We start from the raw sequence: 26575 nt of genomic DNA, 5'->3' as shown, positions 1-26575 counted from the left end.
TTCGAGTCCCAAGGTTGACTGAAAGAGTCAGCAACCTGAGTTCTTTGTCCTCCTGTTGTCATTGAGTTTTGCACTCCAGTTGTTGGTGCTGGTCTATGTGAGCTAGAAGTAACATAATACTGATGTAGTGGTCCCCCAAAGTATGTATATCCTTCTAATTCTTTCTTGCCCATTGTTGAGTATTGCCTGCCATACTTATCGTAAGCGGCAATTTTCACTTCCGATCCCTCTGTGTAGGTAAAGACATAGAGTCTTTTTTTGTCTGTCAACTCTCCGGTGTAGGGTTCTTCACATCTATAATAGAGATCTTGCTCCCCATTATTATATTTGTACAGCCCCACATAGATGTTATCAGTGTTGATCCTTGTAGTTTCATTCTCTCTTCTTAACCTCGCATTAGGGAAGTTCATTATTGGTGCTTTCTCCTCAAGTTCTTCATCTATTTTGGCTTTGGTGCCCATCAATCCCCACTTGTCCACAATGTTAGGGTTTAGGACTACCAAGTACATGGTACCCTCGTCATCTAGATATCTATCTCCGCTATAGCTCACAGGCACTAAGTCCTTGAACTCACTAGGTCTATCTTCTATCTTTACACAATAGCGGTCCATTCCATCTTTGTAGATCTTGGCACCTTGCTCATTGTCGTACTGGTATTTTATGAACAATAGCTTCATGTGGCGGAAGGGTTTGATGATCCTGCTGCCATATTTTCTCTGTTGTTCAGGTTCAAGTGTTCCAAGTTTTCGGTGAAAATCTCGTAAGATCTCTCCGAAGAAGTATCAGAGACACTTCCTTCAAAGATCGGCTCTAATGGTTGCACCCAACTTTGGTTTACACTTCCCTCGGTTGATATGACACTTGCTGGTTCCCCTTGTTTTGGTTGATTATTCCGGAGATTCCTGCCCGATCTCAAATTCATCAATTCCCCTAAAGGACTGTAACTTTTCCGTCTCGGCAATTTGTTTTCCCCAAGTTTTTGTGGTCAGAATTGATCCAAACTGACTGATACTTGGTCAATTGTTTAATCTTGTCAGTTGGACAACTTCTGTTTCATCAAGTGAGAATTTTGTTGCAGTTATGCTGAAAAAGACATTATACGCGTATGATGTCTTTTTTCACAGATTTTGACTATTTTGGTTATGCTCACTCTCAGTGGCCCCTTTATGCTCTGTTCACTCACAAAATTCAGTTTGAACTCTGTTTGAGCAAGTTATGGCTAGTTCAGGCTTTTCTTGGCAATTTCCCGCTTTTGACTTGTTTTTTGGGTCAATTGTGATCCAAATGGTATGAAACTTGAAAGATAACCTCTGGACAGCTATTACAATGGATCTGTGTTGGCAAAGTATCAAAATATGTCCAAAATTAGGTCAAAGACATCATACGCGTATGATGTCTTTTTCATCAATTTGGGTCCAAACTTGATATTTATGCTTTCTACAGTGTTTGTAACAATCTTGTCAGGTCAGATTTCAAAAATAAGCAGTGGAAGTGCCAAAAGACATTATACGCGTATGATGTCTTTTTTCACAGATTTTGACTATTTTTGGTTTTAAGCCTTCTCCAATGTTTATAATTGAGTTTCAAGTGTTTTTGTCAGGTTTGCATGTAAAAACAAGATCTGAATCCAAAATTTCCTATTCTTTGCGTTTCTTGGACTCCGACTTGTCTTTTTGGGTTTCTTTGAGTGTTAATGCTCTTGTTTTAAGTTGATCTTAGGGTAAAACCCCCCTTCTAAACACTCTGGCAATGTCAAATTTTCAATTTTAGTCTCTGTTTAGGTCCTAAGACATCATACGCGTATGATGTCTAAAGTTGCAGATTTCCAGTTTTTCAGCACAGAACTCTTCCAATAGCTCTTTTAAGTGCTCAGCAACAATCAGTTACACAGAAAATTTTTCTGAACTTTGTTTATTGCATATTTCACTACCAAAGAGACTTTTTCAGTGATCTAACATGCAATCAAACACATCAAGCAAATAGAACACCAATCGATAGCTCTAGATCAGGATCAAATCAGGCCCTACCTAAGCTACTTCTAATCATAAAATGGATTTTTTGCAATTGAAAATATAAAGAGATTTACTACCACACAAGGAGTAGCAAATGCTTTTTATGTCAACAACCACTTAAACACCATCAAAAAACAATCTAATCTAAGCTAAACTAAAAATACTGTCAACACGGAAGACCCAGGAATACCCCACTTCCTAGTATCTCTCGAGATCTTCGGAGTCCACCACTCCTAGATCTTTTCTAACTAAAGTATACAAAGTAGTTTATACGACTCACCTCGTAGGATTAGTCTAAGGTCACCTACTTAGGGCTCTCGTCCCCGGCAGCGGCGCCAAATGTTAAGGCGGTTACGCCGCTAGCGGAAGCTAAATAGCGAGAACTCAACCAACAACAGAATTTGTCAGACGAGGACGAAGCTTGACCCGCAGGCGCATGGAAACAACTAGGTGGGTGTCAAATCACCTACTCGACCTTCTAATGACAATCACTACTAAGGAAATCAAATCTAAGTTCTAAAATACGCAAGTGACTGAAATCCGTACTACGAACGAATGCTATACGAAACAGGATCTAGAATCATCGAATCGATCTCAAACTCAAGGGGAAGTCTATACACTAGGTAAGAACAACACCCTAAAGACTTGAACTGCAAAATCAACCTATAACCACTCCGTGCGGTAAACGCGTATGAAGACAGGCCGAAAAATACAGGTGACCGAAACTTGACCCCGATGGTACTAATGTGTAGCTCTACTCGTTGTGGTTCTATAGATATGCTGCACGCTCTATTCCGACACACGAGTTGGAAGAAAACTCACACCGAAGCTCGTAGGAACTTACCACACATAGAAGCCGATAGCGCGCACTCTTGGTATCTGTGCGTAGCTCTCACCGTTGCTAACACAATGGTGGTGTCGCTTCTCCAATGGCGGCCCCGTAGCTCGCGTAGCAAGAAGATAAGACTCTCTCTCACTCTCTCTCTCTCTCTCTCAGACACAGTCACGGCTCTCCAAAACTCTCTTTGATTAATAATTGAATCTCCCTTTAGGTTACAAAACTTTGGCTTATATACCTCAGCCTTGGAGGTGAGAACATCTCTAATTATTTACATAAGCAGGTGAAATTACGTCGGGATTACAAGCTGGAAACTCAATTGAGTCCCGTTACTTAATGAATGGCTCAAATCAAAATTAATGTCGGAAAGACATTTATTACAATCAATGGTTACAAAATGATGGGCGTGAGCAAAAATGCGGGTGTGATCCTCTGCTGGCTCAACAGTATCTCAACCAGATTATCGGACAGCCAGAGGCCCAATCTCAGGAAGTGGAAGAAGCCCGGGTGTCTTTATTTGGAAGTGTTGAAAAGAAGGTTTCCCAGGAGGAAGCCAACCGCATGGAAAAGGCCTTCACTGAGGAAGAATGGCCAGCGGCACTAAAAGCTCTTGGCAATGAAAAGTCCCCCGACTGGGATGGACTGACAGTTGAATTCTTCAGGGAATTTTGGGATGATCTCAAGGGTCCAATCACACGGATGGCCAATCTAGTAGTTTCCGAAAAGTTGTTGGATGTAAGTGTTAAGAGAGGGCTTATCAAGCCCATCCCCAAACAGATGCCCCTACTGGATAGATATGGCCAGGAAAGTGAATAATAAGGGGCTCGTTCAACTAGAGCAATTCTGGGATGGCAACAAGAAGTGCTAGAAAACTGCTTACTTTTTAGCCATCCAATTTCAACTGGATGGCCTTGAGATCTTACTAGTCTATAGGGTGATTAAAGAGCTCGATAAGGTGGTGATGCCAATTTGTGAATCCAAATATGAACGGGACACTTGGAGATGGCCCGGGAGTAGCCTCTTTTGGAAACCACACTCTAAAGGCATCTACCATGCATTAATGTACAAGGCTAATTGGTATAGCCCCCTAAACAAATTATGGAAGAGACACTGGTGGACAGAAAAACGGTGGGAGGGAGTCATGGAGAACATCTGGAAGCCAAGATGGCCTCAGTATATGAAGATATTTCTGTGGAAAGTGATGTGGGGTGCTCTGCCGATGGGCGTAAAGATACAAGAAAGAGGCATCGGATGCGATTGGTGCTCGGGGTGCAGAATAGCCAATGAAGACCTAGCCCACCTATTCATGGGATGCCAGGCAATTAGGGGCATGGCTGGGAAAATATGCAAGTGGATTCAAAGGACATGGCAAATTAAGTTCTTCAAGAATGATCTGTTATTTGGTAGTAACAGGATGGGAAGTCCTGCTCTTCTCGTATGCACTCAAATAATCAGGTACTACTTTTTCCACCATATTTGGCAAGCAAGGAACCGCCGCGTGTTTGAGGGGGCTCTTGTTGTGGCAAGCTTTTGTGAAATCGCGCAAGAGAGCAAATTGATGATCCACATGATCGGATGCAAAAAATCCTCAGAGGACTGGTCTAGAACAATACATAACATATTGTAATGAGTAAAGTCGAGAAGTAGGAATGGTTTCTCTGCCAAGCAGATAACTTGTAATCCTTTGACCCTCAAGGCTCGGTCTGAGCTCAAGGATTGGTGTATAGTTTTGTTCTTAATACTATCCACTCACAATTGTGAGTTTTGCAAAAAAAAAAAAAAAAAAAAAGACTTAGTAAGATAAGCGTTGTTCGGCTCAATGACGTTACGAGCAAAAGTTCTAGTCGACCATGATACACAAAATACTTGCTTATTCGCTACAGGCAGTGTCGTTGTTGTTGGAGTTCGTGAAAATTGCTCAATCAAAGCTCTAGCCATCATAGCATTTTGATTTCAACAGAAAACATTCCATTTTCTTCTTACAACTTTCAATTTTCACATAAAAATCTAAAAAGGACATAAAAGTGTCACAAGATTGCAAGGCAGGACGACTTATTCTCGATTTTTATAGGTTTTTGCATATCAAATAGCCATCTATGATTATGTCTAGGGATTTTTCCATGTAGTCACTCACTAGCCCTTCATTCTCAATCAAAGGATTCATGACTTTTTGCCAAATATCAAAAGGTTCTTTCATAATGTCATGGCATTCCTGTTTATTAGCATGCGCCTTCCAAGATAAATCGAGGCCCATTGCTACAATGGTTAAGCTTGCACTGAACCAATGGAAAGTGCCCAATGCATAGAGAGCATCTGCGGTAATTTGCGCTCCAAAAATGACCGGAGCGCAAATCTCTCTCTCTCTCTCTCTCTCTCTTCCGGTCTTGTCCGAAACGGAGAAAAAAAAAAGAGCACTTTGAAAAGGACTTTTTCAAAGATTGCACATTATCCAAATGCTTTTCAAGTTGAGTAGCTAGTTCTGCACATCTTTGGATGCAAGCACATCTCTGTCTCCTTGCTAGCATTGCACATAACACATAGAAACAAGATTCAGGCTTTAGCTGTTCAAAAAAGCATCTCAAAAGGAGTCATGCCCTAACTAACTTTAGCAATTAGCAAAAACAACACCAAGCACTACAATATGCTTAGAGAAAGGATTTTGCCTTCTTTTTTTTTTGTGGAGAATTACCTACAACTTTGAAATCACAACACACACCCAACCCCCGTAGGTGGAGGCAACCCGACTCTTAAGGTGAGTCTTCCCGGCCGGGTAAGGATAGCCAATCCATCATATGGACTAGAGGAACAAGCCCTTAAGGGCTACATGTCATACGAGCTGTCAAGGGGGTTTGAACCCAAGACCTTTGACACAAGGGGCTCTTACTATGCCATGCCAATGTTAAGCAAGAACCCAAGACCTTTGACACAAGGGGCTCTTACTATGCCATGCCAATGTTAAGCAAGAAAGACACTCACTGCAAATGATTGTTGGACCTCCACCAAAACTTTTGAAATCCGGTCTTTAGTGGCAGGAAGGCTTACTTTTAGGCTCCTGCTGCTCGGACCAAGACTCTCGAGTATATTTTTATATTTGAATGCTCTGCCAAGTTGCCAAGAGCGATGTAAATATGCTTGGTAGCCATAAATAAGGTTATGCTCATTTACAGGAATCTTTAAACATCTTTATCTCCAATTTTTTGGCCTTCTAAAACAAGCCTTCGCGAAGAAGGATGGCATTTTGTGCATTTAGAAGATCCTTGTCTCCAATTTTCTGGCTTTCTAAAACAAACCTTCGTGAAGAAGGCTTCACACAAACCTTAGTGAAGAAAGGAGGGATTGTGTGCATTTAGAACATCCTTACCTTCAAATTTTTGGCTTTCTAAAAAAATTCTTTTTGAAGAAGGGTAGTATATCCAATTATTTTGGCTTTCCAAAACAAACCTCAGCGAAGAAGGATGGAAGTATGTGCATTGAGAAGACATTATCTCTAATTTTTTGGCTTTCTAAAACCAAACCCCCCCCCCCCCCCCCCCACACGAACAATGGGATTATGTGCTCTCACATTTCGGGGGCAATCGTTTGAGCTTGGAATCTTCAGCCAAAATCCGAAAAAGGAGTGGCGAGTTGAATAGAAAAAGTAGATGGATTGATTGAAAGAGAGCTTTTTTTTTTGCAAAACTCACCAATAGGTGAGTGGAAACTAGTTTTGCTTGGTGGGCCTCGCTATATAACATCTATAGAATATAACATAACATATGCAAATTGACATATAGCATCTAGCACTAAAGGGAACAAGAGCATGACCAATCTGACAAGATGGCAGTGCGTGGAAGGGATATACATTTGAAAAATCCTATAATATTTTTTGCGAGTAGTTATACACATGAAATTCATTTATAATTCATACACCCAAGGTGCAATTGATCTCATCTACAGCTTGTTTTCTTTCAAGAATAATGGTCAAGAAATGAAGCAATCTAGGGTTCGTTGCATGTATGATAGAGCATTGCATCTTGTATAAAGTTACATGTAGCCAGTGGACGGAGTTTGTGATATAGCATGTGTTACAAAGCTCCCGTGCATGACCACAAACTGAGGATAGTTGGATAAGATCACCGAACAAGAGAACACATTTATTGTTGTAGGGATTTGTCAATGTACTGCTTGTTACGTTGACATTTTGTCTTACGACAAGGTCAAAAGTCGTTTAGGTTAACATGGATAGCTTGTGTATAATTATAATATTTGTCTCTTTCATGTCCAATTATCGCTCATCGGTCTCATGAATAGAGCGGGCATTCTATTGATTCATCGTTGGTATCTTGAATTGGTAATGAATGTCAAGTATGGAGCTTGATTTACCCCTTGTAAATTTTTGTATTAAAAACGCACATTTGTAAGGCCCCCGTTATGAGGAGAAGCCATTGTGTGCGAAGAAAAATCACTCGTCGGAAACCAAAATCATTTGTCGGAAACCAAAATTTTCACAACCATCGTCGGAATATTCCTTTTCGTTGGAATATTATGGCCAGACGGAGACCGAAAAGTGGTCGAAAAACGACTAGCCGGCTGGCCGGTGGCCGGTAGTCAATGGCTGGTGGCTGGTGGCTGGTGGTTAGAAATTAATTGCCGACGGCCGATTTCAAAGGAGGACTTGTCTTCTCAAGGACGGTCACACATGGGCGGATTGGAGGGTCCGATTTGGACTTATCTACACAAGGGCGACTACACATGGTTGCCTCTCATGAGAGAGGGTAGCCCTTTTGGCCTATAAAAGGAGGCCTCTTCTACACACAAAAACGGAGTGTGAAGCATTGTGGTGCATTGTGAAGTTGATGTGAGGTGGTGAGAGGGAAGCAAGGCGGGAGCTCCAAAAGGGTATAATCCCTTTGTAATCTACTTCTTGTTTTGAAGTACTAAATCCATTGAGTGTCTGCTTTCCCATGGACATAGCCCACATTGGGTGAACCACGTATATCGTGTCTACTCTCTCTCTCTCTCTCTCTCTCTCTCTCTCTCTCTCTCTCTCTCTCTCTCTCTCTCTCTACTCTATAATCTCTTGTGTGTGAAAATTATCTCTCTCCATTTAGTAATCCACTCAATTATCTACTTAGCTACGTCATATTTCGTAACAACTGGTATCAGAGAAAGGTTTGCTCGTAGCTAAAGTATCACGAGGAGAGGATTCCTTGAATTGAGTGGGAGTAATGGCAGAGGATGGAAAGCTCAAGATCAAGAAGTTCAATGGCAAGAACTACCAACACTAGAAGATGCAGATTGAAGATTATCACTATGAAAATCTCCAAGTGTTTACAGTGCTGTTTTATCGCGTTTTGTAGAGAGAAGATGCAAACTCGCCTAGAGAAAGAAGAGAGAGGAGGACGAGGGGTTTTTTGTGTTTAAATTATTACAATGACTGTTTCCGCGTTTATTACCGCGTTGCTTACCGCCATTGTTATTACCGTGTTTGTTTTTGGAAAAAAATTAACGCCTAAACTTTCAATTCTGGTTTAAACATCTCTCTCTCTCGCCCCCCCCCCCCCCCCCCCCCCCCCCCCCCCCCCCCCCCCCCCTCAAATTTTGGTGTTTCCCTTCTCTCAGTAAAAATTAAAGAATATTGTATGAAATTTTTAAATTTTAAAAAGAAAGAGAAAGAAAGAGAAAGAGGGAGAGAGAGAGAGAGAGAGAGAGAGAGCGAGAGAGCGGGGGGATAATAAGATTACACTTGGTTACAGTTAAAATAATCACTGTTAATTGATTAACATAATTGAGCATGTTCACAAATCTAGAGAGAGGAAGAGGGGGGAGAGAGAGATGAATGGATTACATGACCAAGAAACTTTATAACTGCAAAATGTTTATGAATCATCTTCCAAAAGATCCCTACATGAGGCATCATCCAAGTCTAAGTCCTTGGCTTCTACATCAATAAAGAGAGAAACGGAATGGTCGTTTGTGGATGCATTGGCTTCATCATCTTCGAGTTCGTCATCCTCCATCTCATAATCTTCATCATTATGACAATCATCCTCGCTAAGACTTGCTGTCACGGGACTTGATTCATCGACCTCCCTCTCGTTTGTCTCCACCTCATTCAAAGTCAGAGGTGAAAGCGCGCGCATGCACACACACACACACACACACCTTAGTTTTTTTTTGAATAACACATCTAGAGTTAAAGACTCATTAAGCACTTTTCTCTTGTTTATTAAGTTTGATCAAGCCTTATGACTCATTAGGCACTCATTAGGTACACTGTGTCTTTAGTAACCTTAAATTTAACCATTAATAAACAAGAGAAAAGAAATGCATTTGTGTACAACAGTACGTAAACAATTGTTTTTGTGGGGTAAAATGGGTATACATAATATAGATTTTTTATATGTGTTATGTATTAGCTTAAAGATTATTAAAAAATCTCTTGTTAAATATAACTTTGCACACAACATCCTATTTTATTATGAACTCTGAAATAAATAGCTATAAAATTATGACAAAAAGTTGTACATTTGGGAGCATTCTCATGAACAATAAGTTTATTTGAGCTCACAATTAGAAAAGCTCCAAATATATGCCAAAAGCTCTAAGTTAAAAGCTTGCAAAATTATTATGTCCCTCTCCTATGGTCAAAATGTCAAAAAACAACCATTAATTTACTCAAATGAGTTGATTTATCTCACTAACTTGTAATCAAAAACCACAACAAAATTGACAGTGATTACACTTAACTTAAAGAGCATTAGATAAGAAACACAATGCAAGTTTTGAAATTGATATTAGATTATCTCTCTCTTACCTTTTCCCAAGCATACGAGAGAGATAATCCTTTGCAATGAGCATCCTCTTTTGGAGCTTCGATGGTGAAAGCCCTAGGAGTATCATTGCGAGCATTTTTCTTGGGGCAAGAACGAGAGCCATGTCCTTGCTCCCCACACTTAAAACACTTATGGCCCTTGAGAAAAGCTTCAAGCTCTTCATGAGAGAGTTTGTTTTTACCTTTGTAAACTCCCTTCTCCTTGGACCTATTCTTGTTGTAGTTGTTGTCGTAGAAATTTCCTTGGGAAGAATTTTGGACATTGATTTTCCCCTTTGCATCATTTTTGTCTTTGTTTTCCATGGCTTTGACATTCCGTCTAGACCATTGTTGTGAATTGATGTGGGTTTCCATGTCTTTGGGGCTTCACCGTTGCCACGAATGAAAGGCCCTTGGTGGGACTGCCTAAGAATGAACCTCCCATTAAATAGCCCCTTGGGCCTCATTCCCTATCCACACTTGCAGCCGACCCCTTGGCCTGGTCCTTGACCACCGGGCATTGCCCTTGGCATGACATTACTCCCCCCTTGGAGAAGCGTTTTTGTCCTCAAAAACAAAAGTGATGATGCACTAATGCTTTCCACAGGGGCATCCTGCAGGGATGCATCTGTTTGCTTGACCAGAACACGATTCAATAGGAGGTTCAATGAAACCAAGACTAACAGCTTGATTTTCCATATTGTTGTCCTGTTGCAACCATCTTGGTGTAACCGTTGCATTGATAATATAGCGTGTAAATTCCATGTAGAAATCACTTGAGTAGCTAAATGAGTTAACACAACTAAGATGTACCCAAAGAGTATCTCGTTTCACTTTCCTTGAAGGTAACTTGTTGATGTAACTCATCAGCCATGTTTAAGTCCTTGACTTGTTCTCGTAAACAACCCCACTATAGGTAGAGTTCAAGGTTGAGAATCTGACTTATACATAAAAAGACTAAGCCTAGTTGAAAACATGCTTTAACTTATGGTAGGCAAACTCCAAGTAGAGCAATAAATGCTTATTAATTGGATTTCTTGGTGCTAATGTATGCGCTTTGCATATCCTTTAGTACAAGATTACACTTGTAATCTGCCTATCCCCTTGGATACGGACAGTACTGAGTTGTGTTTCCCCCACGGTTCACAGATAGTCTTCCCAGATGACTGGTAAACGGGGATCACAAGATCATACAACATTGCTCAAACAACAATGTTCTAAAGAACCATCTAGGTTTACTTGAAAGATCCCCCTACACCCAAACCGAGCCATGACCTCTATTTGTGATTTATAGACCCAAAATGTAATATCATGGAGATACTGCACAGAGTGTGCAAAATGCTTCATAAGCAACTAATGTGATGAATATGCATACCGCTCCAAATCAGCCTTTGCTAAAACACTAGGGCCCATGACACCTAGTGTGCATGCATTTCGTAAAAAGAAGGATCCAAACCTGTATATCCATTATCATCTTTGCCAATACTTATGGCGAATGTGATGCGCCTAGCACACATTAAAGAGAAATGTAAATAGTTCTAAAAAGAAACTAAATACTTTCAGTTGCAATCATTTTCAAGCCTTGCTAAAACATCTGAACCATAATAGAAGGTGAAACAGTAATCAACTCTAGGTACACACAATGAAAACTTTTTATTAGCAACTCATAGCCTTGCTATATGCATAAACAACCATCTGTAATGTTGTTTAGCTGCACTTCTACCGTAACAAGTCATTCTAAGTATCGGACAATTTCTGGCCACCACAATTGCTCCTGATACGACGTGCTAAAATTGGTCTAGAAAACAGATTTGACGAGCACCTAGGGACTTTGTCATGACACATACTTGAAATAGTGACGCCAGTGTCTGTTCGAGAGGCTCATATTCTCCACATGTGGAATATGTCTCATGTAAGGGTGTCTGAAAAAAGAACATCCTTTAAGTACAAGATGTACTTGTGCATGGAGGTAACTGCAAACACTCTATGATGGGAGTGAGAGGGAACCTCATTAGCCTTGCCCCACACTGGCTAAACCAAACTTCTTGGGTTCCTAGACCATGTTGTATCCCATGTGACAACATGTGCCAAATAAACCCTACAAGTGGGTCTATAACTGCCTAATGCAAACAATGTATGTTGGACACTACGACCCAAAATACTTTTTTTTTACATGCCCTTGGCATGTCTTTGAAACATTCAATCAATAGATGTCTACCTAGGGGTTGAACTTAAAGTTCACTTACCCGTATTCAAATGCACAAGAGCACTAATGAAAAAAGAAAAAAAGGCAACATTGCAATGGGAACCTTAGGTGTTTCCTTGGCAATCCAAACCCTTTGGTTAGAATCTATGTTGTCAAACCCCTTGGCCTGACTCGTGATAGAAATTGCACAAGTAACAGGTAACGATAACTAACATAGTCGATCGTGTACAAAAATGATTGGAATCAACTAGAAAAATTGAATTTTTCCCACTACCCTGTGGTAGATTGCGGACATCTTTCCTTCAAAGGACAACTATGAGAGATCAAAATGTGAACCTGAATGCCGATGGAGTGATTTAGTAATCACCCGCTTGGTCTCACCCTAAAACTATGCTTCCATAGACACTTGTAGTGGTATAGAGTGAGCAGCAGATACACACAAGTGAAATGCGTAGCTCTTATGGACAGCCATAATGTCTTAACTTTTTGCTGCATCTAAACTCCATGGTGTAGATCAGCTGATGTGGAACTCAACTTGAGCATGGCACTAAAAACATGTAGTGCAAAAATGACATCCAAAACATCCGTAATGACAAGACTCAAGACTCTGGCTTGGCCATTAACAGCGATGGGTACTCCATTGGATAGATCTGTTCGATCTTGAGAACAATCACCCAAGGAATGCCAACAGGTGGGGCTTACCCTAGGTCTGACACTGGCTCTTAGCCTTTGTGGCTCATAGACCTTATGCCAATAACAAATTAGTGTACAATCAACGAATTGATGAAGACTGATTTGGGTGGCGTCTTGGCCACTTTCTAGCTGAGAGTTAGAGCACCTTGGCTCAGGTTGACTCACGAGCAAAACATGTATCAAAATCTTCTTAGAAAGTTTTCATTATTCTTCGAGAGAAATAAGAAAGAGAGACAAGGAGATCATGTTGGGCTCAGGAACTGTCCCTAAGTTTCTAGAGTGTGTACCCAATCTTTGTGCTCTTACACATCTTATGCTTGGCTTGTAGATTATCCTATAAGAATACCACAGTTTTTTGGTACGACTCTCTCATCGAGAGAGGTACCAAAAAAACACAAAACACCTCTTGACCCACCTACCTTGCAGGGGCCGTGATCGTACGAGGATGACTTGAATATGGCACTTTGCCTGTGAATTAAGTCCTAGTTGTAGGTTCGTTTTAGTGGTGTTGTGCGGTGACAGCAACCAAAATTCATGTGAAACAATCCAGAAATTATCTTATGCTTGATAGAGTTTCCCGTGTTATAGCGTAAGCCACAGGGTAGCATACCTTGCATGCAAAATTGTAAGCCCTTGGCTAGAGTGATGGGCTCAAACATAAAAGCCAAAATCATAAGTGCCTTGCACAGTCGGTACAAGTAGGGATGCTATGAGATGTTATCCCAATGTTTGCCAGTGTCCCAAACTTGTGTGCCAATTCCCTTCCCAAGTCAAGAGGTAGTATCTTAGCACGAGTTAGAAGCCTTGTGTCACGTGTAACTGGCAAAGCTCTTTGCTTTGCATAACTGACAATCCTTTCCAACGGGAATGCATAAGCATGAAAAATCAAGCAAATCTTAACATTGTCTAACCTGGTCTTCCGACTGTAAGCAGATGTCTTGAACTTGGGAAGGAGAAACTTTCTGGAATCCGACTCATAGCCAATTGGAATGAGGGAGAGAGGGTTGTCACATGTATCATATAAACTCTCACATGGCATTCACGCCCGTTTTGTATGTAATGTAATATTATGCAAGCATAGTGTCAAATCCCGTCGAAGTTGGTATGCTCATAGCATATGCAAACAGGGGAAGGCTCAATACCAAATTTGTCACTTATGGAAGCCATGTTTCACATAAGTACATCGATGCTCATAGCGGTTGTTAACATACAAATATCATGGCAAAAGCAAATCGACCTTGTTGAACACTTTCAGCTAAAGGACCATGTGGAAATTGCTTAAAGAAAGAAAGCATTATGTATTATATCTTGAATGAATATGCTATACTAAGCAAGGTATTGTATCATATACAACTAACCTTCAGATAGCCGCTAAAGAGTATGTAAGAAATTGATTGACTACTTAGCCACAATCCATCAAAAGACCTAAGAATCCAGTACCTGGGGACAATGTTTTTATTGATGTTGTCCCATACAATTGAAACATAATTTCTGTAATTTGGCTTTCTAAAATTCTATTGTGGGAAGTCTCCTCTTTTCCACCTTGGTGGAAACTGTTTTGACAACTATCACAGATGTAGATACGGTAACCTGTGGGACGCACGAGATGACCAGCTCCATAAGGTGATCCACCTGTGTAGCAAGCAATTGGACACGAACCGCCAGTTTGCAAAACCGTTCTTCAAATATTTAAAATTCACGTCGTGTAACGTACTCTTTTTCATCGATGAGATTGCTCGTATCCTCCAAAATTTCAAGCACAATTTGAGGAGGAGGAGTAGATGCGGTTGAAGGAAGTTCAAAATCAAAAAAATGATTCTCAGAAAGTTCTATATCCAAAAAATCAAACAAGGCATCCATGACAATGTTGCTTGGTATCGTTAATCATCGTAAATTAACCTTGCTAAGTGCATGGCTTGACAAATAGTAATTAGCCTTGCCAAGCACGTGGCTTGACAAATAGTAATTTGAAGAGGCCAGAAACCACCGCGATCGCAATCAATTAACCGTGCTAATTGATTCGGTACGGCGGAGGCAAAAAGGTTGAAAATCTTGTCCCCTATCAACAAGCAAAACAGTCGGAGGAAAAACTTATCTGCAAATTTCGATTGCTTTACGTTAACTATTGTACTGACATTGTATCCAACTGTCAAAATTTTGAAATGTTCAAAATTTATGTAGGGAAATGGTTGTTTGTTGAGGTTTGCTGAAGAAGTCCCGGTCCTTTGCCAATGGTGTTGCCCGAGTATGCCCTCGAAGAAAAGGTGAAACTGTGATCACCGTGGGCACTTGCCATAAATACTCAATTTGGGTTTGCCCTAAGGATTTGGGCAGCCAAATATGTAGAGGCCAAGTAAGTCCAAGCTCTGGCGATGGCGGGCAGAGGCACCGAGTGCGAAGAAGAGCGAGAAAGAGAGCGCGGTCTAAAGCTCCACAACTGTTGCTGACATGATGGACTTTGTCCTCCATCCCCGTGCGCACCCTCTAAGCCCGAGCACGAGCTATTCTGCAGAATTCTCTGCGTCTCTCCCTCCTCGTTAGGGTCGGATCCCGCGAGCCCAAGTGCCTTCTGTTTTTGCTGTTAAGCGGCCATGCTCACCTCCAACTCTCTGGAGAACTCGCCCTTGGTGTAAGACTGCGGGGGACTGGACCATGCAACTCTCCACCCAACCGTTCCATATATAGACTCCTAGCCCCTAAATATAGCGCCCCTTGACCGCATGTTCGTCCTGGCCCTTGGCCCTGCCCTTGGCCTGACATTACTCCCCCCTTGGAGAAGCGTTTTAGTCCTCGAAAACACAAGTGGTAGTATCTTCGTAAGAACACTGATGTTTTCCTTATTGGCATCCTCTACACGGGCCAATTGTCCATATGACCGATACCTGGTGCAGTGAGGAGGCTCAATGAAACCAAGAGAAACATCTTGATTTTCAACATTGTTGTCCTTTTGCAATCACCCGTATCTAAATGGTAACTCATGATAACTCATGTGAGTATCTTGAAAAGCTCATAGCTACTGAAAGATAGAATAGGGAGTGTCCTCATGTCAGACTTCTGAACATTTTGGAACACACAGAACCACATGTTCACCCCTAACAAAGGTTACATGCCAACATACTCTGTCAGCACACCTACTAAGTCCTTGACTTATGAAACTATCGGTATCCAACCCCACTACAACAGGTGTTCAAAGTTGAAAACCTAACCTAAGCAAATTCTAGAATAAGGAGAGAATCACCTATTCAGAATGCATTGTGCTAACATATGCTCTTAGCAGATCCTTTAGCACGGTTTACTAACGTATGCGCTTAGCATATCCTTTAGTACTAAATAGAATACTTGTAAGCTGCCCATCCAACGTGGGATGATTAACAGCAGTAAGAGTGAGGTACTTTTCCCAACCACTTAGAGACAGTCTTCCACGACTGACGACAAACTATGACTCAACCATTGAGTATCCAACCATATACTCGATATGGAATGGAGACAACCAACTAGGTTGAAGGTAGATTGGAGGTTCCAGCAACCAATCACTAACATCCATACTCAGCCATCACCTTGTATGGCAGGGTGTAAACTCATACGAAATCTGCAAGAGAGATTGCACTAGCAATGCAAAAGGGTGCAGAAAGAATAAAGTCCATGGATTTGCATGCCGCTCCAAATAAATTTGTGTTAAACACTAGGGCCCATAACACCTAGTGTGCATGCATTTAACACAAACATATCCAAACCGCAATTCCATGACGAGACTTTCCACGATACTTACGTGAAAATCTTGCAACAAAGTTGGACCATAATAGAATGTGACAACCCGGTCACACCTAGGAACCAACCATGAGACCTTCTCATGAACGTAGCATACTTTGCAGCAAAAGTTGGACCATAATAGAATGTGACAACCCAGTCACACCTAGGAACCAACCATGAGACATTCTCATGAACGTAGCATACTTTGCTATATGTAGAAACGACCCTCCGTTAAGGTGGTTTCACAGCACTTGTAATCACAACAAGTCTGTACTTAGTACCCGATAATTTTTGGCCACTGAAATTGTTCCTGATACTGTGTGCGTCAATTGGTCTAATGAACGGATGTGACCAGCACCTAGGGACTTCGTCGCGACACATCATTTCGAATTGGGCGCCAGTGTTAGTCCCAGAGACTCATATTCTCCACATGTGGAATATGTCTCAAGTAAGGATGCCAGGAAAAGTGACATCCATCAAGTACGAGCTGTACTTGTGTGTGGAGGTAACTACGAACACTCTACGATGCGAGTGAGAGGGACACTCATTATCATGCTCCACACTGGCTAAACCAAACTTCTTGAGTTCCTAGACCATGTTGTATCCCATGTGACAACATGTGCCAAATCGAACCCTACAAGTAGGTTCGTAACAGCATAAGGCAGAAAGGTAGATTGGACACTTGGCCCAAAATACTTTGTGCCGACATGCCCTTGGCATGGGTCTGCAACATTCAAGCGTACTTATACGTCTTGAAAAAAAAACAAGCAAAGCATACAAAAAATGGAATAACACCAAACCAATAGATGCGTACCTGGAGATTTGAACGTAATGTTCACTTACTCGTACGCAAACGGAGAGGAGCACATCTCCTACCTGAACAAACAAACAGTATTGCACTAGGAACCATGAGTGTTGCCTTCGCAATCCAACCCCTTTGGTTAAAATCTACGTAGTCAAACCCCTTGGTAAGACTCTTTGTAGAAACTGCTCAAGTAGCAGTTAACGGTAACTAACATAGTTAACCGTGTACATACTGATTGGAATCAACTTAAAAATTTGAGTTTGTCTGCTACCGCGGGGTAGATTGCGGAATTCTTTCCTTGAAAGTCTAACTGGGAGAGATCAAACTGTGATCCTCAAGGCAGATCAACTGTGATCCTCAATGCCTATGGGATGACGTAGCAGTCACCCGTCGGGTCGTACCCCAAAACACTATGTCCATAGACACTCCGTAGTGCTATAGAGAGAGCAAGAAATCCATAGAAGTGAACTACCTAGCTCTTGTGGACATCCATACTGTCTCAACTGATTGCTACATCTATACTTCCTTGTAGAGATCAACTGCTGTGAGTTGAAGATTTATCAAAAACTCAACTTGAGTGTCGCACTGAAAACATGTAGTGCCAAAATGACACTGTAAACATCATGAATGACAAGAACCTGCTTGTCCCTTAACGTCGATGTATACTTCCCTGGGTAGATCTGTTCACTCTTGAAAACAATCACCGAAAGAATGCCAATAGTTGGGTCTTACCCTTGGCCTGACAATGGCTCTTAGCTGTGTGGCTCATAGCCCTTGTGCAAAATTAGTGTTCGACGAACCGATGAAGACTAATTTGAGTAGCATCTTAGCCACGTGCTAGCTGAGAGTTAGAGCACCTTGGCTCAGACTGACTCACGAGCAAAACACGTATCAAAAGCTTCTTAGAAGATTTTCATGATTCCCTTAAAGAGAGAGAGCGAGAGAGAAGAAGAGCATGCTGGGCTGAGGAACTTTCCTTAAACGACTATGACCTGTATAGTTGATTGCCATGCTCTTGTGCACTTATGCCTAACGTGCAGCTTATTCTATAAGCATGCAATAGGTTTCTGCTACGACTCTCTCATCGAGGGAGGTAATAGAAAAACACAAACAAGTCACAGACTGACCCACCTACCATGTATGTGGTTGTGACTACACCAGTGTGACTTAATGATAGCACTTTGCTTTGAATTAAGTCCAAGTTTTAGGTTCTTTTAAGTGTTGTTGTTTTTGACAGCAACCCAAAAACAATCCAGAACGTATCTTGTCCTTGACAAAGGGTCTGGTGTTATAGCGGAGGCGTGTTTCCTGAGGTGGTAGAAGTGATTCCACCTAGCTAGAATGCCGTGCATACATAATCTTAAGCCCTTGGCAAAAGTGATGGCCTCAACGTAAGAGCCCAAACCATAAATGCCTTGCACAATCTAAACTGATAGGAATTATGTGAGGTGATATTCCTTATTTTGCCAGTTTTTTCAAACTTGTGTGCCACGGCCCTTGATGACAAGTCATTGGGCAGTTCCTTGGCACAAGGGAGAAGCCTTGCTTCATGTAAAATCGTCAAAGCACTTTGCTTTGCACAAAAACAGTAGTTTCCAATCAAAGGTGTAAACATGGAAAAATAAAAAGAACATAAATTGGCTAACCTGGTCGTTGTTGTAACCAGTTGGCCCGAGATTCCGTGTAGCAGATATGGCTATGAGCCATTTTTACACGAGTTTTATTCGCATGTACATATATGTCCCTTGTATCATATACGCCCTTCTGTCACGTAATGAAATAACCTGCAAGCATATTGCCAAATCCTTCCCAAGTTTGTATGCTCATAGCATAAGCCGAACGTGGGGAATCTCAATGCAAGATGCGTAAATTGAAGCCCTGTTTCACATAAATTGAAGCCTTGCTGATAGCCAACTGATGTTGCTGGTGAGATACAGATAGCATGACGGAAAGAATCGATTGTCGAGCGATTACAACTGAAATTAGCCATGCCTATCTCCTTGAGATACTGAAAAATGGGCCCTTGGCCTTGCCTTTGAAGCAAAATGTAACCTTTGACGAGCGTGCTCTATCAAGGTACTCAAGAGAAGCCATGCTTCAGATAACTATGTCCGCCCTGGCCCTTGGCCCTGCCCTTGGCCTGACATTGCCAATAAATACTATTGACGACAGATGTCATAGCGAACAGAGTCAACAGTGTCGACCATGCACAGATAATGGACCTTGTCCAATTGTACCTTTTATTGAAAAGTAGAAAAATACTTAGATGCATACCTGCGTAACTTGATTACTGAAAACAAAGAGCCTCCTATCTGTTTTGCATGACAAACTATAGGCCTTTCCTACTCTTGCCGTACGCACTTAATGAGCCTTGCTCAATTATCAGATCAACAGGTTGAAGACCAAGTGAGCCGTGCTTGAGCATACATTTGACAGCTGCACACGGAGAATGAATCAAACAAGAAAAGTGCAACAAATAGTCATACCTTGTCTTTGAAGGTCAGAGACGAATATTATCCACATCATCATCTTGGCCTGCCACAGTTAGGGCGGTCTTGCATGCCCTTGCATGCTGGAGGTCGTGGAAAATCCTTAAAACCACGACCTTCTCGTAACCTTGTTAACTCATTCCGCGGTCCTTGAATCGGTGAGAGCGTGGTATCACATGTCGAACTTCTTCAATTCATCGTCGACCACACTCGTGCTTGTCGAGATTATGGCACCATCATGGCGGGCAGATCTTGCTCAAGCTCTAAGAACCATGGCCATGATTATTTGTTTGTTTTGCAAATCTCTGCAATTTTTCTCCCACTTGCTGTAGTGACCTGCCACCTGCGCTGTGCCAAGGCCTTTTGCTTGCCGAAATTAACTCCCTCCAAGAGATATTTTCCCTGGTAGCTTGTCTTGAACTAGCATAGGCCGGTGTGGGCACATGCCCTTAAACAATTTAAATGGCCAAATAATGTTTTGAAATTGGCCAAGGTGTGAAAAACAACAGTAATTGACCTGTGCAGACAATCGGCAGCTTGCGCGATGGAGGATTCGATGAGAGCTCGTGCTATGAGTAGATTCCGGATGCACTGTAGCAACGGAAATTCCCTAGCTCATCAAGGCACTTCTATCAAGCCCAAGCCGGCGCGTTTTTGAGCAGCTTGAAATTGGTCTCCTTCCCAGCTTAGAGGGACTGCACGCGGACCAGAATCTTCGGCGTCTTCCCCGACTTGGGACAGCAGCACATGGTGTTTCTTCTTCGGCTTCCATGCAAGATCCATGAACATGCATGCCTTGCATGCAATTCCCTGTGGCCTCAAAGGCCTTCCATCCTCTCTGTCGAGCCTTGATGAAACGCCATGCAGCCATGCTGCACCTTATTCGCCACGAGAGAGAGAGAGCGAGAGAGAGAGAGAGATAAAAGCCAAAGAGCCATGCCTTCCTTTGCTTTCCCTCTCTACCATGGCCTTCTTGCAGCACGACCTTGCCATGCATCCATGAAAGGACTCTGCCATGCTGCTCCTTCTTCGCCGAAAGGAGGGCGAGCTTCCATGAACCGCAAAGAGAGAGAGAGAGAGAGAGAGAGAGAGAGAGAGAGAGAGAGAGAGAGAGAGAGAGAGAGAGAGAGAGAGAGAGAGAGAGAACGAAGGTCCATGGCCTCCATGCCTCTTTCTTCCTCCCCCTTCTCCCCTGAGCTTTGATATCAGTGTAAGACTGCGGGGGACTGGACCATGCAACTCTCCACCCAACCGTGCCATATATAGACTCCTAGCCCCTTAATATAGCGCCCCTTGACCGCATGTCCGTCCTGGCCCTTGGCCCTGCCCTTGGCCTGACACTTGGGTTGCATGAGCATGCTAAATGTGGAGGTCCACGACCCACTATGCCTAGAATATATTGAAGCTCTGATACCAGTGAAAGGCCCCTGGTGGGACTGCCTGAGAATGAACCCCCCAACCTCCCATTAAATAGCCCCTTGGGCCTCATTAGTGAAAGGCCATTGGTGGGACTGCTGCCTGAGAATGAACCTCCCAAACTCCCATTAAGTAGCCCCTTGGGCCTCACTCCCTATCCACACTTGTAGCCGGCCCCTCGGGCCTAGTCCTTGACCATCGGGCATTGCCCTTGGCATGACAACGAAGGCTAGGCCACCATTGACGAGCCGATTTTGGAAATGCATAGCTACATGGCGTATCTTGGAGGACTCTATGAAGCCCGCATCTCCAAAGGCCGCATCAAATTGCTGGATGAATTCCAATACTTTGTGGGTGGCACCAAAGGTGCCATAATAGGTAAGAAAAGAGATACTTTTTCCTCCCTCTTTGAACTTCTTGAGATTTTGTGATCTTTGCCATCCAGGATATGATTTGTGATGTCCTCCCCTCTTGTATTCTCTAGGAGAATAGCCATAGCTTTCATTGGGATAGGAGGAAGGTGAAGAAGAAGGAGAAGAGGGTGACATTTTCTTCCTTTGTTTCCTCTCTTCCCTTTTGGAGTGACGAGGAGAAGGACTGTGTGTTGATCATTTCCTCATGGGAGTTAAAGATCATCTAGACCGCCATCTTCGTGGAGCCACACCTTCAAAGGAACTTAGGGATTCATTACTTTCTTGTTCTTTGGATTCCTCCTCTCGTATGGGAGAGAGTCTTCTTTTGGGGATCTCATGAAGAGGCCTCCCAAGCTCTCTTTCCTCTTGGAGAGGAAGGGAAATCCCATAAGCACGAAGTTGTTGAGTAACTTCGGCTTGCAAAGTAGGATTGCCCATAGCTTGATGTAACCTACTAACAAGATAATTGATAAATATGGGGGCATCATCAGTAGCACCTTCATGTGAAAATCAAAGTTATCAATGTTTATTCTACTCTCTTACTTATTGTCAATCATGCTAATTATACTTATGTGTTTACTTAGTGTATTCTTTGGCAATTGAAAACCTTAGTTGCTACACGTCTTAGCCTTTGAAAATAAGCACATAAGTATCTACACCCACGGCTCGAATTGGTTAATTATAGAGAGTAGTGGGGTGGGTCTAACATAGCAGAATTTCCAAGGGATAGCTCCTTTAGCACTTCTTATGGCTCAATAATGGTAAAGTCGTAGGCAAGTCTAAAAAGACCCCATTATTAAGACCAAATCTCCCGAGGATATCCCACATAGTGGACTCAACAAAATCGATAATAGATCCCAGTTACACCACCAAGCGATCACCTTTTATGTAGCCATGGTCCGAGCTTGTTGGAATGGCAGGGAGAGCTGAAAGAGAGAGAGATGACGACTAAAAAGAGCCAGAGAGAGAGAAGTTTAGTGGCTGCTTGAAGAGAAAGAAAGAACGGCTGAGGAGAGAGAGAGTTGAAACTGCCTGTGAGAGAGAGAGAGAGAGAGAGAGAGAGAGAGAGAGAGAGAGAGGCAATGGTTGGGAGTAGAGAAAGATGCACCATCATCTGTAGGGTCTGAGCTCCGCATGCTTCTGTGTCATCAGTTGGAAAAAAAATAGAGGCGCTACTGCCATTAGGAAAAATATGAACCCTCTAGGGACCCTTTGGGATTAAGGTTAATTAGAGGCCAGCCAATAGGAAGAGGGTGGTGGACACACTCTATACCCTCAAAAAAGTAGGGGGACAAGGTAGCCTTACACCTCTTAATGGCCTCTTACCTAGTGAGAAGGTAAGGGAGGTGGCTAGGGGAAAGGAAAGGGGGGGGGGGACCACTTTGACCTTTTTTCCCCCGCTTTTTGGCCCGGATTAAAAAATACACTAAAAATTTCAAAATTTCAAAAAAATTCAAATTTCAAGTTTTCCCTTCTTAAAAGGTCCCCTAACCTATTTCATGGTCAAAAAAGTATTTCTGATCTCCAAAAGTAAAAAACGTGCACTAAAAAGTTTCAAAAAATTAAATTTTTTCAAAAATTTTCAAAACATCATTTTCTACCGTCCAAAGTCTTTCCAAACCTATTCTATAGCTAAAAGTGATTTTCTCTCTCTACAAACCCTTTTTCAAGCTCTCCATGGCTGCAACAACCACATGCACCCCCTATAGTCCAACATTATCTCTCTACTAACTTTCTCCCATCTCCATTGTAGCACCAAGCAAGCTTCTCCCCCATCTCTTCCCCTTGCCCACCACATAGTTCCACACCAAGCTAGCTCCTCTCCCTTCTCTCACCTACATTACAGCATGAAACAAGATTCTCCTCCTTCTACTTTCATTCACTCGCACTACATGGAAACCTCTACTCCCGAAGGTGGAAAAAGCATCAACTCACATGACTTGCATACCACAAGAACAGGAGGTGTGAATAGTGCATGGGCATTGCAAGGATTCATCTCCAACATAAAGATAGAATGGTGAGAAAACTACCCTTGTAGCTTACATTCAGAGCTTAAGATCATCTCCATCTTTAAGTTTATCATGCTGGAGGGAATTAACCTCTTTATGGATTTCAATGTTTAGGCTTCACACCTCATAACATTGGGTGGTGCTATTTTGTTGATGGCTTTGGTGCGCCATCTATAGTTTTGTAGCATGTGATTGAGTCTCACAATGTAAGTAAGTTGTGTTATCTATGGAGAGTCATCAAAGATTTTTCTTATAATTTATTCTTTGTATAGTTGTCATTAGATTATTAGAATGATATCATTTTGTACTTTATAACTTTCTGCTCACATAATCTGTTGTTTACTTACAGAGTCAACTTGTTTTGAGAGGACATGAGCAAGCAACCATGTGCAGAGACGGAAATCACCCTATTTTTGTTCCGTGAGGAACCTTTCACTACCGTGTTAAAAGATTTTGATAAGAATAGTAGGATTTTTGTAGAATCTTGAACCAATAGGTACTCTGTAGGAGCTCTTAGAAAAGCCATCCCTATAGTACTACTATCTTCCCTAGTGTCATAGACACACAAATACTCGTGTATATGAATCTCTAGATGAGAAAGACAAATACTTGTAAGAGAAGCCTAACAGCAACAACATTGTCTCCATTTGTAATTATTTTTATGAGGCTGGATTCCTCTATAAATGCAATATAAATATTTCTTTTTGATTAATGGTGTCGCACTGAGTGAGAGCATTTTATTTAGATTACTGGAGTTTCATACAGATTTGAGAAATATTGTTGATTTTTTTGGATATTCTGATTTGCCTGTAAGATGTTTGAAGTTTCAAGTCTTAATTATTCCACCATGAAGAAATTCATGCAATATTTTGATTTCAGTTTAATCACTAATGGTTATTCTTATTAAGTGGATTATAACCTTTGTCAAGATGTCCTCATTTGGGGATGTTGAATATATATCAATAGCAACATTTCAAAAGTTGAGAAAGCTAAATTCTTGCTTTCCAAAATGTTATTGTTTCCATACTATGCTTATGCCAAGCTTGACTTAGAGAAATGACAACTTGAGATGGAGGTGTAGATATATAGGGGTGACTTATTATTGATTCTTGTTTCATCATATATATTATAAAGCCTTTGAGTTTCCACATTTTTGAGTAGTGTTGACAAGTTTTTGGTATCAAACCTTCTTAAATATCCCTATTCATTCACTATTGGTAGCTATTTATTTGGTATTGTTAAAGATCATACCAATAGCTATCACCTTGTGAACTTAATTGTTGAATTGCAGATTTGATTTTTACTATGTAGCTCATTTGGATAGAGAAAGTGTAAACATAAATTATAGATACATGCATTGTTAACATAGAAGATATGTATCACTCGAACCTATATAACTGCTAATCAAGAAACCTTTGGTCGGATACTATAACAATAGGGGTCACATGTGGTTTTAAATACCAAAGAAATGGCTTAACCAAAACATTCCCAAGAACACGAGGTGAACATAAGGAAGTAAAAATTGGCTCCTTGTTTGGTTGATTTCTAGTGCTAAATGTTCTGAGTGCACAAAATTTGTGAGGCCTTTGACCTTGCGAGTTCACTAAAGTATATGTAACATAGCACATGTGTTTAACAGAAGAGAATTTATATTCTTGTAAAGTTACAGAAACATGTGTAGGTAAGACCTATAAGGGCTACTTTCAATCCATTGTGGTGAACACACATGATATAGGAAAATTTGACATAGTGAATACTCCGGACATCAAACACTACAACTCTATCTCATGGCCATACATTAAAACAAAGCCCCTATTTGTCACTTTGAAGCCCCAGAGACCCTCAACAAGAGGGACCACAACGGCGCGTAGAATGCCCATCCAAGCACAAATAGGGACCAAGATATTTCCAAGAACAGGGGATGGACACAAGGAAGTAAAAAATGGTTGATAAGCATGATACAAGGTTTAGGTATCTGCCATTTGGGGGGGGGGAGGGGTTGCTATGAACACATTAAACTGCCCAGTTCTATCTCATGGCCATGCATCAGAAAAAGCCTGTACTTGTCATTTTAAGGCCCCAGGGACCCTCAACATGAGGGGCCACAAGGGCGCGCAAACTAGCCATCCAAAAATTTCATTTTAGGGCCCTAGGGACCCTCAACATGAGGGGCCACAAGGGCGCGCAAATCAGCCATCCAAAAATTTTGGATGGCTGATTTGCGCGCCCTTGTGGCCCCTCATGTTGAGGGTCCCTAGGGCCCTAAAATGACAAGTACAAAATTTATTTTTATGCATGGCCCGTAGTGTTGAACTTTTAGGCTGTTTTCAAAAGCTTCTAGTGTTCAATTGGCTCCGAATCTGTCTGGGCTTGTCTCACATAAATTTGTTCATCTCGTCGCACTCTTTGACCATCGTGTGATGCAAAAAAATCATATCCTACTCTGATTTTCCAAAAATCAACCTGTAAGTTGGCAATTTCTTAAAAAATGATGTAAAACAGACATTTCTTACTTTTTCCTTAATCTACGGGCTCGAACGGGCATTAGAACCATGGAATCTGAAAATACTCAGAGAACCAATGTTTTTTATTGTGTTAAGGACTGCATTTCCTACATACAAAGCTTTCTCAAAATCTCACCCTAACACCTTCAAAAGTGGCTTCCAAGGAGCGCCCTCGATCAAAAATTGAAACTGAAGGAAAACAATCAGAATGAACTCCTAGACTGTGTACAAACTTTAAAATAACCAAATTTTCCTTTTAAAAAAAGTTATTGCTAAAAATTTGAAAATAAACCACCCTTAGACTTCCCACAATGATAGAAATCAAAAGGTTCAAGGAGAGGTCTGGTGTCACAAGTGCATGGTAGGAATCTAATCGAGGCTTATTCCGTCAAGATCTCTTATACTTTATTATGTCTTCTCATGTACAATCTTACCAAACAAAAACAAACTTACACTTTAAATGACTACAAATTTTATTTAACTTATCAAACAATCTAAAATATGGTAGACCTAGAGTGCTCTTACACATCAACAAACAAAAAAGTCCAAATTTCTTCTCATTAACTTTGATAAACATACATCTGTGAACAGTTTACAAGGAGTAGTGTGGTCATAGTTCTTACATCCATTCCATGACATGGTATGCT

The 26575-nt window shown here is 41.5% G+C and overlaps 1 pseudogene; it reads right to left on the bottom strand.

Moving 5' to 3' along the window:
- LOC147419395 (uncharacterized) overlaps window positions 1–14402 on the bottom strand; it is a 36752-nt pseudogene extending 22350 nt beyond the window's left edge.
- Window positions 14403–26575: the final 12173 nt, after the last annotated feature.

This window comes from Adiantum capillus-veneris, chromosome 29, assembly GCF_014529385.1.
Source record: "Adiantum capillus-veneris isolate H3 chromosome 29, ASM1452938v2, whole genome shotgun sequence".
Lineage (NCBI taxonomy): Eukaryota > Viridiplantae > Streptophyta > Polypodiopsida > Polypodiales > Pteridaceae > Adiantum > Adiantum capillus-veneris.
This window is presented reverse-complemented; position numbering and strand designations above follow the sequence as displayed.